The sequence below is a fragment of the Macrotis lagotis genome, chromosome 6, assembly GCF_037893015.1.
Source record: "Macrotis lagotis isolate mMagLag1 chromosome 6, bilby.v1.9.chrom.fasta, whole genome shotgun sequence".
Taxonomy (NCBI): domain Eukaryota; kingdom Metazoa; phylum Chordata; class Mammalia; order Peramelemorphia; family Peramelidae; genus Macrotis; species Macrotis lagotis.
In genome coordinates this window covers 224,021,734-224,042,507 of record NC_133663.1, presented here as the reverse complement: position 1 = coordinate 224,042,507, position 20,774 = coordinate 224,021,734, and the positions used below count along the sequence as shown (strand labels likewise).

The 20,774-nt window shown below is 36.4% G+C and overlaps 1 protein-coding gene and 1 long non-coding RNA gene across 16 annotated transcripts in view; one reads left to right on the top strand and one right to left on the bottom strand.

Moving 5' to 3' along the window:
- REPS2 (RALBP1 associated Eps domain containing 2) overlaps positions 1 to 20,774 on the top strand; it is a 260,871-nt gene that overhangs the window by 66,354 nt on the left and 173,743 nt on the right. The window lies entirely within an intron of this gene.
- The window catches only part of LOC141491430 (uncharacterized), a 46,634-nt gene continuing 33,378 nt past the window's right edge, over positions 7,519 to 20,774 (bottom strand). For both annotated transcript variants that reach the window (XR_012469602.1, XR_012469603.1), the window contains one exon: positions 7,519 to 7,953. This is a non-coding gene — a long non-coding RNA (uncharacterized LOC141491430). The remainder of the gene's footprint in view (positions 7,954 to 20,774) is intronic.

Here is a 20,774-nt window from a genome sequence, read left to right as displayed (position 1 = left end):
CTTGGAGTCTTTAGATGCAGGAGCTTGTGCTTCCTCATCTTCAGACTGAGTATTTTGATCCTTCTTGGGCTCATTTGCAAAATATTTCTCAATAGTCTTCCTCTTATTTCTCTGCTTGCTCATTTTCCCAGCCTGGGCCTGGTTTTGGTGTGCTTCCTGAGCTTTTGGCACACTCCCACCAGGGTCTCAGTGTGTGAGGCTCTGTCCTCCCTCCTGGTCTGTGAATGACCGTTTGTGCCCCCCTCTGCCTTGGGGCTGAGGTGGGGGAGCCCTGTTGTTCTATGGGGGGCCTAGACCGGGATCAGGATCTGAATGTGGTCAGAGCCCCAGAGTCCTGTTCCAGGGGCAGAGGACAGAGCTTGGCAGTCTCTCTCTCTTCACTCCCCTCCCTCAGCTCAATGGGCTCATGCCCTGGGGGCTCCTGCTTACTGGCTCCACCTGCTTCTGTTTCTAGGTCTGGGCTGTTCGCTGTGTGCCCTGAGGGCTGGTCTCCACATGCTCACTCTGGCAGAGGTCCCCCGCTGTTCCCCCAGTTTGTGCTGGGTACTCCCCAGGGTGCAGCTCAGGAGACTCCCCCAAGCCATGGCTGGCTCCCAGTGCCCTGGGGCTGCCTCTGGGAGGCTGAAGTTCTTTCGCTCAGGCGGGCCACCCTTGTGGCGGGCCGCCCCTTCGGCCCAGGGAGCAGAGCCTTTCTGCTCTTTTCCAGGTTACCTTGAGTAGGAGAACTGCCTCACTGGGTCCCTTTGTGGGTTCTGTCTCTCGAAAGTTTAGTTAGAGTCCTTAGCTTATGAGTTTTATCAGAGAGCTCCTAAGACTCGATCCCTTCATGTCGCCATCTTGGCCCGGACCCCAATTCTTATAATTCTTAAGAGATTTTTTTAGGTTTTTTTTTGGCAAGGCAGTGGGGTTAAGTGGCTTGCCCAAGGCCACACAGGTAATTATTAAGTGTCTGAGGCTGTATTTGAACCCAGGTATTCCTGACTCCAGGGCCGGTGCTCTATCCATTGTGTCATCTAGCTACCCCAAGAGATTTTTTTTTATTAACCCACTTAAGACTGAATCCTTTTGAATCTAATTTTATATGCACCTCCAAATTAAGAACATTACAAAATAGAATCGTGGAACTACAAAGGATTGTAGAGGTCAACTAGTTCAACCCTGTCATGAAGCTCAGAGAAATATTCAGCATTATAGAGCTAGTAAATGAGAGTTGGGATTCATATTCAAGCTTCTGGATTTCCTTGATAGGAGTGTTCTGTCTCCCACACCACTCTTCTTCTCTCTACCTTCTCATTCAAATTCTTAAGCCAATAATAACTCAGAAGAAATATGCTGATTTTTACTTGGTAACAGGGAAATATAGCTTTTGGCTCTTTTGATAAGCTTCAGCAATGATAGTCTTAATTCATGATTGAAGAACTACAGTTTATCAGTCACTCTGTAAAAGGGAATACAAATGCCAACTCTCTAGCGGAAGGAATTGTTATCATCTGTTCTAAATTTTTATGGATGACATCTTTTAAAGATAGTCAAGGTGCCATTGTAAAATTCTAATTCTTATCCAAGACCATTTGAAAAGGTTTTTTTAAAATGGACATTGTTGTTGTCCCCCCCCGTTCAAATTCTTCACAATGTGACTAATATGGAAATATGTTAAACACAATCAAAAATGTATAATTTATATCACATTGTTCACTACCATGGGGAGGGAGCTGGGAGGGGAGGGTAGTAGAAAAATGTGAAACTCAAAAGCTTGCAAAAAGATGAATGTTGAAAACTATCTATGACTGTATTTAGAAAAAATATAATAAAAGCTTTGTTAAAATGTAATTGGGAAATATTTAACAAATAAATAACAAAATAAAGAAAAATATAGTTCAAAGGCATATTTATTGTCTTTTGCCTTTATATCACAACCATTCCTGAATAAAACACCCCTGCCCTATAATCTGGAATTGATCTCTCACTTGTAACCTCACAGAAAAAGCAAAAAAAAAGAAAAGTAAAAAACAGATTTAGTGGCAATGTCTGACAATATATGCATCATTCTGTCCCTGTAGTCTTTGTGTCTGTTGGAGGAAGGTTAAGTCTCATTTATCTGTTTTATGGAATTAATTTTGGTATTTAAATTTATTCAGAGTTTGGTTTCCTTTTGGTGTTTTCATTTCTTCTCATTTTATTTTGTATCAGTTCAGATTATTCTTGCATTTCTCTCTTTTTTTTTGTCTTTTGTTATTATGTTTTTGCAAGGCAAATGGGGTTAAAGTGGCTTGCCCAAGGCCTCACAGCTAGGTAATTATTAAGTGTCTGAGACCAGATTTGAACCCAGGTACTCCTGACTCCAGGGCTGGTGCTTTATCCACTGAGCCACCTAGCTGCCCCTTGCATTTCTCTTAATCCTTACTTTTGTCATTTCTTACTCCTCAATAATATTGAAGGGATCTTATAAAACTGTATTTCATGTTTGAGGCTGATACAAACATGTATTATTTTTCTTTGGGTTACTAATGAAGTCAAGAAGTTACTTTTAATTTGGGCTTTCCAGTTTTATGTTCCCAACACTGGATCATATGCATGTATTCTCAAGTGTGCATCATGTTAAATCTGAATCTAAATGAAATATTAATCTCTTATAGGCCTAAATTTGAGTCTGATCCTTTCCATAGATTGGATAGCAAATCATTTTTCTCTGCTGTTTCAAGATTTTTTAGGTCAATGCTATTTTGGAAGTTTTCCCAATTCTTCTAGGTAGTCTATTTTTAAGCTGCAGACCAATATCAGTTTGCGTAATCATAAGAGCTGAAAAACGGCAATGCTGTTCTTTCTCTTGATAAAACAGAGGGAAATAAAATGTCCATATGGATTCTTTTAATTAAAATCCACTGGCACACTGCTACAGCAAGCAACTGTGCCAAATCTTTTGTGTATTTTAGGAGGCATTGTTATGGGAACAATCATAAGGGACTCATATAGGTTGGGTGGAGAGGTCTGGCTTCAACAAATCTCTTCTTTAGTAGTTTGGGGGGCGGGGTGTAGGATGAAGAGAGAACTATATTGCTTGTTCTGCTTGTTCTCATTTGCCTATATACCTGTTTTATTTTTGTTTGTTTGGGTGGTCATGATGTAAATTGTTCTTTTGCTTCTGCTCACTTTACATCAGTTCTTATAATTCTTAAGAGATTTTTTTATTAATCTACTTTGGGTCAAATCCATTTTTATATGGTTTCATATAGCTCCAAATTAGGATTATTGAAAAGCAGAATCATAGAACTGCAAGGGATTGCAGTAGTCATTTAGTCCATCCCTTTCATGAAATTCTGAGAAATACTCAGCATCAGAATGCTAGTAAATGGCAGAATACTCAAGCCTCTGGATTTTCCTAAGTAGGTACCCAGCAGAGAAAAATGAACTTTAGACCAGTGAAGATCAATTGAATCAATCCCTTTACTTTGTAAATTAAAGAATGAAGAAACAGAGGACCATATAGATAAATTAGTTTATCCAAAGTCACACAGAGATGGTTCCTCTTTTTTCCTTCTTGTCTTCTTTCAGTTCTTCTTTTAGATTTACAGTCAAGATGATCTGTAGTCCAAAATTTCATACTAGCTGTGTGATGTCTCTGAATCTGAATATATTCATCTCTAAAATGAGGATGGCAATAAGCCAGTACACACACCCATGTACATAAATCCACACAAATATACATATACACATGTAGAACTATATGGAGAGAATTGTTCATCCTTTGTTTTGAAAAAGGACCAATTATATCAAGGGATCATGTCTTGCCTTGCGTGGATATCTATATAACTGTCATTATATCTCTATCTATCTATTTATCTATCATCTATTTAAATCTGTATGTATGTTATAAAACTCAAATAAGAAACTGCCTTACTTTACGGATTTACAAAAAAGAGCTGCAATAAAAATTTCATGTTGTTATTATTTGCTTGTACTGTGTTACCTTTCTTATCTTCCTTAAAGGAAGGAGGAAAGAATGAAGAGATTCAGGTGCCATGTGATTTGAAATTGCTGCTTTCCTTTTAGAGAGGCTTATTGAACACATTTGAAATGCATTTGCTTCCCAGGAATAGATAAGAGAGTTGGATGAATCTTCTTTGAGTAGACTAGGTAAATCGAGGAGGAGAAGACATTAGAGGCTCTATTCTCCTATGTGCCTCACAATTCAACAGGAATTCAAATACCCACAAATGTGTTTAAAAGTATATTGTTTGAGTGGAGGAGATTGGCAAGGAATATAAACAAAACATGACAAATACATGAAAGGTAGGATATAATTAAATGTCCAAGTCGAATAATTTATATTTAATTTAATTTTTTGGTTATATTTTAAGTTTTGTTCTTTCTCCCACCATCCCTCCATCCCCTGCACTAAAGAAGGCCACTATCTGACACAGATTTCTGAAACCATACTATGCTAACTTCTATTTATCATATTTTCCTCTGGAGGTGAAAAGTGTCTCCCTTCATAGGTCCTTAAGCATTTAAAAAGCACTGAAGATACTTGACACAAAAAAGGTCTTTTTAAATTAAGAATCTGGAAAACTCTTGTGCTGCTTTGATGTTCTTTCACATTAGAAGATTTAGAAGAAGAACCTCAGTATGTTGGATGGATTCCCATAGAAGACTCAGGGAACATGATTGGACTGCCCAGAGGCATGAGTTGAATAGGATGAGGTGGTTCAGGAAATTTGTTATCTGTACTGTTGGAAGGATTAATTACTTCAGTGAAATCACATAAAATACAGTAACATAAAATGATTAAATTACACTTGACAAATTACAAAGTGATTTTTTTCACAACAATCTTGGGAAATTGGTAATGAAACATTGCATCAATGGCAGTTGCTCGACCCAGACTCTTGGAGACAACATTCCTGGGCAAATGTAATCTTTGAAATTTGAAATTTGAAAATTAGAAAAGTTGTTTCACAATAATTCATAAAGAGAAGTAATCCCATGATTTTGGAAATGGAGTATCCTCAAAGTCTTGATGGGAAGGAGAAAATGAAGACCATACACTGTTGCTTACCTTAAATTATATGAATCGTTCAGGCTAGGCAGGAAGTGAGCTTTCATCTTTAGCAGCTCCAAGTATATTTGTCTTCTAAGGGAACTTCAAAAAAAAGGTTGGAGTTATATATTTGGAAAGTTTGGAAGATGGGATTCCCCACAAGGGAAATATCCTTGGGTTTGCTTGATAGCTAACACTTTTCCTCACCTTGAACCTATAGAGTGGGCGTATAAATAAAATCTGTCTTTGAAATTATATGTATGGTACTTATTAACAAGTAACACAGTAACAAAATCTTTAATGATGAACTGAGACAGGCAATGAATCTTTACATCTTTGAATGAGGTTTATGACTTCAATAAATATTTGTAGACTTATCCCCGGAAAGAAATTTTGGAAAGTTTAACCATTTATTTTAAACTAGAATCAGGCTATTATTCAGAGGTAAAGAGACATTTAAAAACCCACATACTCAAATCAAATATTTGAGTCTTGCTGTATGGAAACCACTTTGTGGGGGGGGAAAAATGTCCTCATGGAAGTAACAGTCTAAAAGAAGACTTGGTTTTGTTTATTCCCCATGGACACTGCCACATTTTTGAAATAATTTTTCTATTAGAATAGTAACATATTTATTTTTATTTTATTATTTTTAGGGGTTTTTTTTGCAAGGCAAATGGGGTTAAGTGGCTTGCCCAAGGCCACACAGCTCGGTAATTATTAAGTGTCTGAGACTGGATTTGAACCCAGGTACTCCTGACTCCAGGGCTGGTGCTCTATCCACTGCATCACCTAGCTGCCCTAAGAATAGTAACATATTTATTTGTGGCATTTTGTTATTTTTAAAATGTTATAAAATGACTCATTTTAGTATCCTGTATTTTTATAAGGAATATATATATACATACATAGATACATATACATATAAGTAAACATACACATATATACATGTATATATGTATTTATATATTGATATATATGTATATATAATTACCCTCTTAGTTTTTGTCTTTTTTAACTCAAATTTATAATTTCATTGCTCTAGGGAACTCCTAGTATGGAAATTCCCTTCACCACTAGGTGACAACTTGTGGTAGCTTATAGTCTTAGAGAATTGTTTAGGGGCACTAGAGAAAAATAAGCAACTTCATGATCACATGACCAGTAAGTGATCCCATGTTAGCTTTCTAAGAGATCATGCTCCCTCACTTACTTTCTATAATACTATAATGGTGCATGCAGATGTTCCAGTTAAGGCAAGTCAACAAAATTTTTTTAATGGCTTCTATGTATAAGACATCATGCTAAGGGCTAGGGATACAAAGAAAGACAAAAAATAGTTGTTACCTTCAAGGAACTCATAATCTAATTGATAATAAGGGTCTTAGGGATATGGTTGAAATTCTGTTAACTTATTGTAGAGAAGATTATGAAGAGGCTTTTTTCTCTTCATGACTCAGGGAAAGTACTTTGTATTATCTTTCTGAGCTTGAAGAATAAGATTTGGTGATGCTAGGTGATGCAGTGAATAAAGTGCCAGGTCTGTAATCAGGAAGACCTGAGTTCAAATGTGGCCTCAGACATTCTCTAGCTGTATGACCCTGAGGAACTCACTTAATTCCATTTGTCTCAGTTTCCTCATCTGTAAAAATGAGAAGGAAATGGTAAACCACTCCAATACCTTTGCCAAGAAAATCCCAAAGGAGTTATGATGATTCTGTCACCACTGAAATGACTAAACAGCAATGTGACATTTTTTGGAATGTGCCTTATATTCTAAATGAAAACAGATTGTTACATATCTTGCAAGTGAGGAATGCATTGGCATTCACTTTTTTGGGTATATATATATATATATATACATATATATATATAGTTTTTTTTTGCAAGGCTATGGGGTTAAGTGGCTTGCCCAAGGCCACACAGCTAGGTAATTATTAAGTGTCTGAGGCCAGTTTTGAACTCAGGTACTCCTGACTCCAGAGCTGGTGCTCTATCCACTGCACCACCTAGCCGCCCCAGGTATATATTTTTTAAATCATTGTTTTGGTTGTTCTAGCAAGTGTATGTTTTTGAAGTGGGGAATATGGTTTAGAAGGCACATTTGTTTTTTGCAGCCTACTGTTTTTCACCTCCTTCAGAACAAATTCTGGAAAATGAGGATGAGGGGAGGATGTTTTATTTTTTGCAGCTTTCCTTGAGCTGTATCTAGGAATGTCTACAGATCTTTTCTATCTGCTACTTTCTTCCTCCTCTCTCAGAATCAAAGGATTTTAACTGCTTTAGATATTAAAAGGACAGGAATGGTAGTTGCCTATTTACCCTAAGCAGCAGTAGCTACACTCTCTGCATTCCCAAACAACAGCTAATATCATCCATCCTTATAGTGTTGGATTAACATTTATAAACTGATAATTGCTTTGAACAGAATTCTGCTGTGATGACAGGCTTCCCCACCCCCACCCCTCTTTTTTGGCTGAGCAGCATAAAATGCAGGAGGGCAAAGCATGAATAATATCTTCATCTTTTGTAAATGCAAAAGAGCTTCTTTCCATGATTCAATTTTTTAAATCATGTACCACTGCTGAAAGAAAAAGAGGACTTAAAAAAACCTTTCTTCCTCCTTTTATCACCTTATTCTTTTGTAGGAACAAATGTTTTCCCATTTCTCAAAATAAAGGAAAAAAAAATTTAGTGAACAGATTGAAGTTCAGAAGGACAAAAATTAGTGAATGATTTTGGAATTAGACCATTTTCTGGATTCTTCTGCAACAATGCACTTCTGATGTTAAGATACATCTATCTGTATGGATGGATTTGTAATTGCCAGGTGATTTGCAGCTCCTCTGATTCCAGAAGCTTTTTGTATTCATGTTTGAATCCATCTTCTGGGCTCTCCTTCTACCTGGAGGCATCTGGAAAGACATCAACGAAGTTGATTCATATTATCAATTTATTTCCCAGAGCACTAGTGTCTTTCATTGGTTTCTAGTAAGAGAACAGATTTTTTTTTCATCGAAAAATTTTTGTCTTTTCCTGATGGAACAGAGAACCTTGTTTGGCCGGGATTTGCAAGCCATCTTATCCTTCTTTCTTTCCTTGAAAGTTGAATTCATTTAGTTCGCTTTTTTCCTCCCTTGTTTAAGAGTTCTAAAAGAACCTTTATAGTACAATGTAGTTGACAAGTAAGAGTCCTTGGTTTGGCGTTGGGAAACTTAGATTTTTATGTGACTTGTAAGATGCTTAATCTCTCTATTCCTCTATTTCTTCATCTGTAAAAAGAGTTGAATTGCATAATCTTTTAAGGTCCCTTTCCTTTCTATGTTATGTGACTGTACCTATAAAACTAAGCACCACCAAGTGCCAGGTGGTTCAGTGAATAGTGCACTGGACATGTGAGTCAGGAAGAGCTGAGTTTGAATTTAGACTTATATACTTGCTAGCTGTGTGATCCTGGGCAAGTCACTTAACCTCTGATTTAGTTTCCTTTCCTGTAAAATGGAGATAATGACTGCACCTACCTCCCAGGTCATTATGAGGGTCAAATTAAACAAAAGAGATTTGCAAATGTTAAAATGCTAACAAATGCTAGCCATTTAAATAATAATAACAAATATAATTATTTGACACCAGAGTCTCAGTATCTCTATTTCTCTTGTTTTTAGTGCTCATATTGAGTTCAATAAATTTTTACAAAGCACTTACAATGTTCACGGCCCTGTACTTGATAAAGAGACATGTCAAGACAAGAGAACAGAAGCTTAGAGAACAGAAGCTTATATTCTATGTGATGTGATAAAAGCAAACCCAAGGAACATTCTCTATGATAATTTTGTTATTACAGCTCCTTCTTGTTAAATACATAGACTGGTTTGACCAAGCATTGGAGAAAGAATAATGACTTTAGATTCAATTCAAGAAAAAAAATTTTGAGTTCTAGATTCATTAGACATATGTTATAATCTTATTAGAGCCCCAATCAAATGTTTGTATTTTGTATATACTTTTTAATTACTTAATTATGCATATGTTATATCCTACACCCCCCCCCCCCAATAGAGAGTATGCTCCTTGAGAGCTGGGATAGTTTTTTCCTATGTATATAGAAATGTCTATTTTTTTGATATTTGTCAAGTTCAGAATTTTAAAATAAATTCAAGAAAAAAAATTATCCCTGCTCTCAAGGTGTGTTCTCCACTACAACCTACTCGACCAGTAGTCAGTCAGCCTTTGTTGTTAACCAAGGGGGAAACTGGTCTCCCTGAGGCATGAGGCACTTCATTTTTGCATGCTCTCTTATTTAGGAGACTTTTCTTTACATCAGCTCTAAATTTAACTTCTTTGCAGATTGTATTTATTGTTCCTAGTTCTGCCCTCTTGGGACTTAGCAGAGGAAGACTATCATATGGAAAAGGGATTACTTTCTTCCATATGATAGCCCTTCAAGTACTTGAAGACAGTCAAGCCTTCCCTTCCTTAGACCAAACAGTCTCACTTCCTTCAATCAGTTTTAAAGTGCCCAGAGATTGAAGCCCTTAACCAACCTGTTTGTCCTTTTCCAGGCACCCCAAGTTTATCATTATTGTTTCTAAAATGTGTTAATGAGAACTGAATTCAGTATTTCAGATACAGACTAAGTATAATAGGAATATTACTCCATATTCCTGAATGTACTGGTTAGATTATGGATTCAATGACCTACTAAAATACTTGGAGAAAGTACATTTAGTATAGTAAATTTGATATTGTTAGAGTTTAAGACACAGATAGATGACCTCTTCTTTGTATTTTTGCCAGCTGACTCTCTAAATACATATAAATAAAGAATGGCATTGTCTTAGCATGGTGATCTAGAAGAGGAATAAGAGACAGATGGGTTATGAAATAGGTCATGCTCCTGACTGTTAGCTGATTTTGGTTTGAAGTGTAAGGGTAGAGTTAACAAAGAATGCTGAACAGGATAGCCCAAAATGGAACCCAGGGCACAGCTAGGAATTGAGCATAAATGATGATGAGCCAGCATAGGAAACTGAGGAGAGTCAGGTAAAGAAGAGGAACAGAAGAGCAGTGTCCTGAAAACCTTAGGAGAAGGTATCTAGGAGGAGGATGGGATGATCAGCAGACTCAGATACTACAGAATGGTCAAGAAACTTGAAGATGTACTCAAAGCATTGAGCAAATAAATAATGATTGAAAAGTTTGGAGAAGACAGTATTTTTTGAGTGGTAGGTTTAGAAGCCATACCTGGAAGTTAGTTGGAGGTTTGTTTGTGTCCAATCACATGTGGTTTTCTTGGCAATGGTACTAGAGTAATTTGCAATTTCCTTCAGCTCATTTTAAAAATGAGTAAACTGAGGTAAACAGGTTAAGCGACTTGCCCACATAGCTGGTCAGTGAATGAAACTGGATTTGAACTCTTGAAGATGAGGCTTCCTGATTCTATGCCCACTGCTCTATCCACTACACCACCTAGCTGCTTTTTTGGAAATGATAACCCAGTGATCTCAAAAACCTTGAATTGATTTGAAATCAGAGACTAACCCAAGGATCTGTATCCTTAGTTATTCACCAAAAAGTAAAAAAACAAAATTAATTTTTTAATTAAATTTTTTTTTCAGTCAGCAAGAATCTGCCTTCTCTCCCTCTCATTCCTTCCCATCCATTGAGGATGAAAGAAAAACAACAACAACAAAAAAGAAAAACAAGACCCTTGTTATATACATGAGTCATCACAAACAAATATCTGCTTTGGTTATATCTAAAAGAATATATTTTTTGTGTATATGTATTTGTTAACATATAAATATACAGTGAATACATTTATATGTGCTAACCTATGAATCTGAATTCTTAGCTATCCACCAATACATAAGACATTTTTCTTTTATCTTTAAATTCAGTTTTTTTAAATCATCAGAAATCTGTCTCCTACTCCTCTCAAGTGAAGAAGAAACAAAAACAAAATTCCTATTAAAACTTGCATGGTCAAGCAAAACAAATCTGTACATTGACTATATCTAAAGGACTGTGTGTTTGTGTGTGCATGTATGTATGTGTATATACATATGTGAATATATATTCATATTTATAGATTCACATTATATATGCACTTGTTAGTGGAGTTGAGTCCTCATCATTAGTCCTCTGTAAGCATGGTTAATTGTTACCAGAGTTAGAGTTCCTTTGTTTCATAAAGACATTAAAAAAACTATTGGTAATATTTTTTGTCATCCTGTCCATTTTAAAAATTCTTATTTTTAGGGTGTGAACTCCTTGACAAATGTTCACTCTTACTTGAAATGTAGCCTACATGCCTCACCCTTGTCTAGTGAAATTTGTATGAGTTGCAGTTGGAAGAATATATATAGTAAAGTCTGAAGTTTACATTTATACTTTTGTGTACATACATATGGAGAGATATTAGAGTGGGGTGAATGTTTAAGATATTTTTTCTTTCAAAGACTTTTATGCTAATAAACTCTGAATTTTCTGTTAGTAATTTTTGAACTTGACAAATTCTGAACTTGACAAATTTGCTGAATTTGCTGGCAGTACTCTGCCAGGTACTATGCTGGATAATCAGGAAACCCTGACAAAAATTACAGCTAGAATACAACTGGAAAAGAAATTAGTGCCTTTTTTCTGTGATTTGGCATTGGGATGCATTGCAGAGGTGTCTAACTCTTGTTCCAAAACTCCCTAAGGATAGCCTGAACCAAATTAAAATGTCATTGGGAAATCTTTCACAATATAAATAAAAATACCATACTGCAAAAATAACATTAATTTGTGGTTATCTATGTTAATATACCTGCTGAAAAGATCCATTTGTTTGAGTTTGACATCAGTGGTCTAGAGGTCAGCTTTTGGGATGTGGTATCAGAAGGCTTTTCCTTGTTGTTCAGTTGTTACATTCATGTCCTACTCTTTGTGACCCCATTTAGGATTTTATTGGGAAAGAAATTAGATTAGTTTGCCATTTTCTTATCCGTTTCATTTTCCAGATGAGGAAACGGAGGCAAACAGGGTAAAAATGACATGCCTGTTAAGGGTCAGAGGCTGGATTTAAACTCACAAAGGTGAGTTTTCCTGACAGTAAGCCCAGTACTGTGATCATTGTACCACTTAGCTGCTTTATCAGAATACTAAGGTTCCATTTCTGACAGTACTGCTATGATCTTGGACAGGTCACTTAACTTTTAAAAAAAATCTGTCTTCCTTTGACTTTTTTTATTGTCTATAACTCTAATGATTGCAAGGTAGATATTTTCTTTGAGTTTGAAATAGGTATAACCTGCTCTGAGACTCAGTTTACCTATCTGTAAAATGGGATATTAAGAATACTAACCTCACAGAGTAATTGTTAAGGATTGATCAATTAACAAAGAAAGAAGAAAATTAGCCTTTATTAAGTGCCTCTTATGTGTCAGCCACAGTGCTAGGTGCTGGGCAGCCAAATATATATATATATATATATATATATATATATATATGTGTGTGTGTGTGTGTGTGTGTGTGTGTGTGTGTGTGTATGTAGTAATACAATGGGGAAATAACAAGTACATATACATTTATATAACATAAATGTAAAGCAAAAATGACAAAAGAACACAAGGTAGTTAGGAGGATCCCAACAGGAATCAGGAAAGACTTCTTGTTTGTAAAAGATGATGTCTGAGCTGCATCTTGAAGGAGAGATAGTAAGGCAGAGGTAGAGGACCAGGCAATGGGTGACTGGTCAATGTCATGGTACCTCAAGAGGTAGGGAAGAGTGCCATGCATATAGCAAGAACCTCAGTTTGGTTGCAGTATAGGAAGAGGAGTAATGTCCAATGAGGTTAGAAAGACATATTAGGGTCAGGTTACAAGGAAGTTTAAAAACTAAATAGAGGAAATTTATATGTATCTCAGAATCAACTCAAATTTATTGAGAAGGGGAATGATATGTCTAGATGTGTGTTTAAGAAAACGCACTTCACAGATATTTGAAGGATAGAATGGATTGGAGACAGATGTGAGGCTGAGCAATAAAGAAATTTTTGTAATAACCTAAATGAAAGGTGGTCATTATGGGAACAGAGAGAAGGAAACAGATATGGAGGGGGAAAAGGAAAAGATCTGGTGATTGTTTGAATATATGAAACAAGGAAGAGGGGAGAGTTGAGCATAATGCTGAGGTTAAGCCCCATATAAACTGGAAAAATGGTTGTGCCTTCAACAGACATAGAAAAATTGGAAATGGGATGCATTTGAAGGGAACATACTAAGTTCTCTTTTGAATGTGTTGAATTTTGAAATCTTTGGATCATAGAACCACAGTGTGCAGGGACTTCAGAGCTCATCTAGTCCAATTCTTAAGAGAAAACTGAAGGCCAAGGAAGTTTAGTTATTTGCCCAAAGGTCACAAAGACAATAAGTGATAGAATCTGAATTTGAACCCAGGGTCTCTGACTGGTACTGTATCACCTATTTACCTGTCTCTGGAATACCCAATTTAAAATATTCAACCAACAATTGTTGATATCATAGTGAAGCTTGGGGAGAAGCTGGGACTAGATATGGAGATAAGAGTTGTCTTCGTAGATATGATCATTAAAACTATGGACACAAAAAATTATAAAGAAACAGTCAATAGATATTTATTAAGCACTTACTGTGTGCCAGACAATATGTCCTGGGAATACAAAGAAAAGTAAAAGATACTTTGACTAAAAGGAACTCACAATCTAATATGAAAACAGCTATTTATAAAGTAGATATATACAGGATAATTTAGAGACAGTAAAGAGAGAATAGAGTCCATTCCCCAAGGAATTACATGATATATATACGATTTGTAAAGGACTTTGCAAATCTTAAATATAATGTCAGCCATTTACAGTTTTGAGGAAATGAGAGCTTAGTTTACCCATTAGTTTACTGATTGGTTCTTGTGGCTAGCAATATGACTTCAGTGACCAGGAGGCTTTTTCCTGTTAGAGTCTGGTTAATAAGTCATGCCTAAGAGGGGTAGACTTTGGATTAATGAGATTTGTCTAGCAACCCAACCTTTATACCTCTTATGAAACCCTCCAACTGTTCCACCTTTCCTCGAAAGGGGATGGATGAAGAGGAGAGAAGAAGGTAGAGGAAGAGTAGAAGGAAATGGAATTGTCAAGGAGAAAGAAAGATGGAGAGAAAATGAATGAAATAGTAAACCAAGGACCTTATTAAGAAACCAATAAGTAATTATTAAGCACTGATTGAAAATACAATGCTATGCTGATCATTTTTGGATAAAAAAATATAAAACCTTGCCCTTGAAGTCCTTAAGGATCTAGTTATTGGCTCATTATCAACCTGCTTGTGATATGTCTACATTCTAAACTATATTAGGTACTTTTTATTGTTGTTGTATTTTTTAATCCTAACCTAGGTGCTATTTTGGATTTGGATTTTCTTATCTTATTTTTTGGTTGGTTTTTTATTCTCTCTGATATCAATTTGTTTAACTCATAGCTTGATAGAATCTTAGAACTAGAGAGTATGTTAGTGATGACTCATTTTTACAGATGAGGTATTCTGACCTTGATAGTTCTGGGATTGTCTTTATTGCCTACTTTACTCATGCTCATTATGCTGACTTTTGAATCTTGATTTGAAGCTTAATTCTTGATTCCAATATTGATTGGAGCAGCTCCTGTGTAGCCTGAAGTCAGGAAGACCTGAGTTCAAATATGGCCATAGACACTTACTGGATATGTGAACGTATTTGCCTCAGTTTCTTCATATGGAAAATGAGTTGGAGAAGAACATGGAAAACCACTTCAGTATCTTTTCCAATAAAACCCCAAATGGGGTCACAAAGAGTTTGAAATAATTGAGCAACAACCTGTCTTGAAAATTTCCTAAATTTCATGCCTTCACTCTGGGAGCTTGTTTGTGATCCCTGCAAAGTTCATCTATCAGCTAAACCTTGAGAATAATCCAGCTGACCTCTCTCCTCTTTAGATAACTTTAATCTAACATCTAAAACCTTTCCTCAAAGGTAAACAGTCTATAGATTGGTGTGTGTGTGTGGTGTGTGGTTGAATGAATGTTTAGTAACTTGACAACATTTGTATTCTGATATGAACCAGTGATTAATGTCATATGCTAAAAAAGACCACATAGATAATCCTAGCTTCATGGGTATCTCATCAAAAATTTGACTTTTCTTGCCTTTAATTTTAATGTTGTTACAAATTGCCTTATGTAGTTATATTCTTTTTAATATAGGTATATTTCTATTTTATTACCTGTTCAGCCCTGACTAAAATAATTGCTAGCCATTTAACATTTAGCAAGTCAGTGAATAGTTCTGAGCCTCAGTTTTCTAATCTATAAAATGGAGATTAATGTTCAATTATTATAATGAAAATGGGGGCTGAAAAATCACTATAACCCCAGCTTGGTAAATCATATCAATTGGGATTGAACCTATGATTTCCTTGGTAAAGGAGGCTCTCAGGGAGGTAACTCCCTCTTCCAATTCAGGTCTGTACTTTTCCTGCAGCTTCCAGGATTGGAAAAATGCCTAAAGCACACTGTGAGTTCCTTAATAACAGGGACTCTCTTTTGCCTTTCTTTGCATTACTATTACATAGTCTGGTAAACAAGAGGTGCTTAATAAAGGTCTAGGGAAGCTAGGTGGCACAGTGGGAAGTATGATGGGCCTAGAGTCAGAAAGACTTTATTTTCCTGAGTTCAAATTTAGCTTTAGACATTTTCTAGCTGTGTGACTCTGGTCAAGTCATTTAACCCTATTTGTCTCAGTTTCCTCATCTGTGAAATGAGCTGGAGAAGGAAATGGCACACCATTCCAGTATCTTCGACAAGAAAACCCTAAATGGGGTCATGAAGATTAGGACATGACTATAACAACTGAACAATAACAACAATAATCACTGTTTATTGACTATTTGAGGAACTGACTTGTCCAGAGTCACAAAGCAAATATTTATCAGAGGTAGAATTTGAAACTGGGTTTTCCTGGCATGGTAGCAGTTATATCAATTATGAAATTTTCTTTATGTCAATTATGAAATACTACCTTACTCTTACTAAGTGACATTTTTAAGTTGAAGCAAAGTATTTTAGTTTTTCTCTCCTTTTTCTTAAAATGCCTTTGGGAATTTTATGATATATTCCTGTTGTAAATTTATATATGTACCTTACATATGTAATATGTAAGCACTTTCCTACTGTAGTCATTACTATATCATACTGGGTATTAGTATTTGCTAATTCTTTGGTTTTGGTATCCATGACAACTTTAATTTGAATGTTTTAATTTCCAGTATAAAATTTTCTGTGTTACTATAGGCAATAGGAAAAAAGATTTAATTCCTATTCATCTTAGAAACAACTATCAATATTAGCACTGTATAACCTTAAATTTTCTTGCCATTTCTTTTAATTCTACATAAATCTTGACTAATTTGATTTAAAGTCAAGGACTAATAAAGTTATTCTTTTTTTTATGTTTTTGCAGGGCAATGGGGGTTAAGTGATCTGCCCAAGGTCACACAGCTAGGTGATTGTTAAGTGTCTGAGGTCAAATTTGAACTCAGGTCCTCCTGTCTCCAGAGATGATGCTCTAGCCACTTCGCCACCTAGCTGCTCCAAATAAAGTTATTCTGAAGAAGTTCTTAATTTTTTCAAAATACCAATTTCCCTTGTGTGCTTTGATGTGTAGTGAATAGAGTTGAATTGTAGTTTGTAAAATTGATAGCTAGGTGGTGCAGTGGAGAGAGCACTGGCTTTGGAGTCTGGAGGACAGGAGTTCAAATACAGTTTCAGACATTTGACATTAGTTGTGTGATCTTGGGCAAGTCACTTAACCCTGATTGTCTTGCATCTAGGGCCATCTCCAGTCATTCTGATTCATATCTGGCCACTGGATCCAGATGGCTCTAGAGGAGAAAGTGAGGCTGGTGACTTAGCATAGCTCCCCCCCCCCCATCAAATCCATTTCATGTACTTGTCATAGCATCACCTCCCTGATGGCATGATCTTCTTCGAGAATGAAGGACAAAACATTAGTTTTTAAAGTAAATGAAATGAAAACATTTTGCCAGATTATTACTGATTTTGTTGCTATTTTTAAAAATCTTGATTTATCATCTCCCACCCCCTCCCAATTTACTAATCTGTTAAATTTGTTTATAATAGTTCTCATCTTTGGAAATTTCCTATAAAGATTTACAGGGACCATGATTTAAAATAAGACCTAAATATTGAGTGTATTGCATGTGATGGTATTTAGAACAATGAAACAATGAAATATGAACCTCTTAGCTTAGCTTCCAGCTCTAATCCTGGCTATGATGCTCCCCCTTTGCAATCTTCTTCCTTTCTTCCATTAGCTCTGGAAATAATGATCAAATTAATACTACCATTCATGTAAGGAACAAGTCAATTAATTGCCCTACATATTTTCCCTAAAATTTCCTAGATAAAAATAACTTTTTTTATCCATCACTCACCTAAGTGAGTTGTCATTATTTATTAGAATGTTAATTCCCTGAGGGCAGAGACTACCTTGTTTTTTTGAATTTGGAGTCTTAGCACTTAGCCCAGTCTCAGTTCCTTAGGGTGGTTAATAAGTAGTTTTTCATTCATTCATTCATTTATTCATCTTCAGATGACTGTATGCCATTATGGACAGTAGGATTCTTTTGCTTGATTGGAAGTATGAATGAACTAGAATGGATCATCAATAGTATTGGCCTATTTTGTGGTATTGTTATTTAATGAACAATAGTAAATTGTAAAAATGCAAGTAATGTTCTTATATGTTTTTGTATTTGTGTGTGAATGGAATGCAAGGAGAAAGGGACAGAGGGAATATGTTTTTACTTCCTTTGAACTGGCATTTCTGAAAGGCATCTGGCGTGGGGTACATTCAGTTCAATTTGATAAGGGCCTACTCTGTGCTGGAGATGGAAAAGCAAAAAAAATGTTTTTAATTGTATACAATCCAATAGTAACTTTGTAACCCTGTCAGAAAAGGAAATAAGGTCAGTTTGTTCTGATCTCTTCTTTTTAAAGTAATTTTACTGTTTTGTGAACACTACTTCCTTTTCCAGATTCCCACTAATTACCTTTTTTTTAAAGAGTTTTTTTTGCAAGGCAATGGGATTACGTGGCTTGTCCAAGGCCACACAGCTAGGTAATTATTGTCTGAGGCTGGATTTGAACTCAGGCCCTCCTGACTCCAGGGTGGGTGCTCTATCCATTGCACCACCTAGCCATGCCCATTAATTACCCTTTTAATAAAACTTGCTTAAGTTTAGAAAAGCCAGGCTTTGAACTGAATTGTCCTTATTCCCAAGCCATTGTTCTTTCTGCATTATCTTTTGTCAACCTTGTTTTGACTTCAGACCACCTTCTTTCTTGTCTCATCCCTTTGTCCTGGGACAACCCCTGGTTCCAGTTTCTCCTTTACTCAAGTATTATTGTTTGTCCTTCATTTTCAAAGATATCCCAAGGTGATGTCTTTACTTACTTGTGAATTAGATTTCAGGAAGGCAGAGTTGCATAAAGTCATCAGCCTCACTCTCTTTTCTCCTGTTATTATGGTCCTGGGGCAAGACAAGAATCAGGATGAATGGCGATGGCCCAGGATGCAATTGGTGGCCTTGGCGTCTTTGATATCTGGCCAAACTCTAAGTGTTCCACAGCACCTGCTTCAGCTGCTTTCAGGGCCATTGGAACAAATTGTTCTCATCCTCCCATTCTGCCAGGTAAAGTCTTCATATGCTTGGCCACACCCCCTCTAACCAACTGATAGGTGTCAAGTCTGTTTTATCTTCAACCTGTCTGCTCAGACAGTTTTACCTGGGTATGGTTGCTGGGCATATTCCAGCTTTTTTTGAGTCCCAGGTGAGAACTGAGTGCTAGGTGGACACTAAAGGTGAACGAGCAGCCTGAGAAAGACTCAGTTAACCCCTTTCACTGTAGGTGCTAGCTCTCCCTGAACACCCCTTATAGCAGACTCAGGAGAAAAAGAGAAGACCCTGGAGGGCAAATCATGAAAGGGACTGAAGATGGAGGAATAGAACTAGAGGATCTATTCCACTAAAATTTTCTGGAACATGTTCACCAGCTCCCTTGGGGGTAGCCAGCTGGGAACACAAGGAAGTGATGTAGCCCTGCTAGAACAGTGGGGGTATTCTTTTGCATCAGGCAGAAGGCCAGGGAAGAGGGTGGAGGTAGGACTTTCCTCTGTCCCTGGGAAGTCATTTTAATTAGTGCTTTTCTAGTTGCAAAAGAGAAGACTGATGCTAGGAATATAATATGTTTAGAGGTGCTTGGCTTGCTTCTGAAGTTTGCTGTAACATATTTCATAAACGTGCAAACAGAGCTCAGTACAGTGAAAGGATCACAAAGAAACAGTTATTTGAACAACAAAAAAAGAACACATGAAACTTAATGTTAAGTGCTACAGCAGAATTTACCCAGTCTTTCCTACCAAGACCTTTAGATAGAATTTTGTACATTCCTCATCCTAAAAGTTGCACAGTATCTTCATTTTTACAGATGAGAAAACTTGAGTCTCAGAGCTATTCATTGACTCAGCAAAGGTCAAATGGCTAATATTTATTAGTCAAGACTGAACTTGATTCTTGACTACAAATCTGGTACTCTTTCTTCAACTTCAGTCTGCATACAAATGATCTAAAAATAAATTAAAAACCCATTTTTTAAAATAAGGAAATATGGAATGGGTATTTTCATTCTATGACTTGAACAATTCTGTTCACTTAGACTGGAAAAAAAGATTAGGTTTCTGATCGGAAAGGCAGTAGTGTTTCTGGGTGAGGATCAAAAGAGTCTTTAAGTTGATATGTGTTGATATGGTCTGAGTATGGCAGTTCACTCTCCCTAAGGTAGGTGGGAGGAAATCTATTTTGAGTAAACCACACTCTTCACTCTTTGTTACCGTTTCTCCAGTTTCACTGGTCCCTGTCCAGCATTCTGACACCACATCTGTAAGCTCAGTTCGATCCATCTCTTCCTTGGCTTTGGACCCCTGGCTCTCCACCTGAGAAAACAAACTTGGGACCATAGGTTCCAGTGAAGTATTGGAAATTTGCTCAATTTGCAACTTAAGCTGGGGAGTTGGAGAGGTCAGAAGCTCTTGGAGTTTAGATTGGAGAAGAAAATTGAAACATTTTCCACTCCTTGATTTTGTGTTAGAAAAAGCTAGTCAATTTGGACCATCATTAAGGAACAATTACAAAAATACCACCTGCTAAAAGGGTCCATTGTTGGCTTGGGTTGAACAACACATCCTTTAATATCGTGATGTTGGCATTAGAACTTTTCAACCAATGATTTAAGCCAGTTATGGTGCTGTGACTTATTTTAAAAAGAAAGAGAGAAAGGAAGGAAGAAAGTAACAAAGAAAGAAAAAAGGAAAATTCCTTGCAAAATTAGTTGGTTTTTTAGATACTGGAGTTCTGCTATAGCATCAATTGCTTAACCTTTTATTTTGTTTTGTTTTAGAGACAGAAGGGTTAAATGACTTACCCAAGGTCACACAGCTAATAAGTGACTGATGACAGATTTGAATTCAAGTTCTCCTGATTCTAGGACCACTGTTTTATTCATTGTCCCACTTAGGTGCTTAACTTGAATTTGGAGACTGTGTGATTTAGTGGAAAGAACATTGACTTTTGGTCTAAGGATTGGGGCTCAAGTCTGATATTTA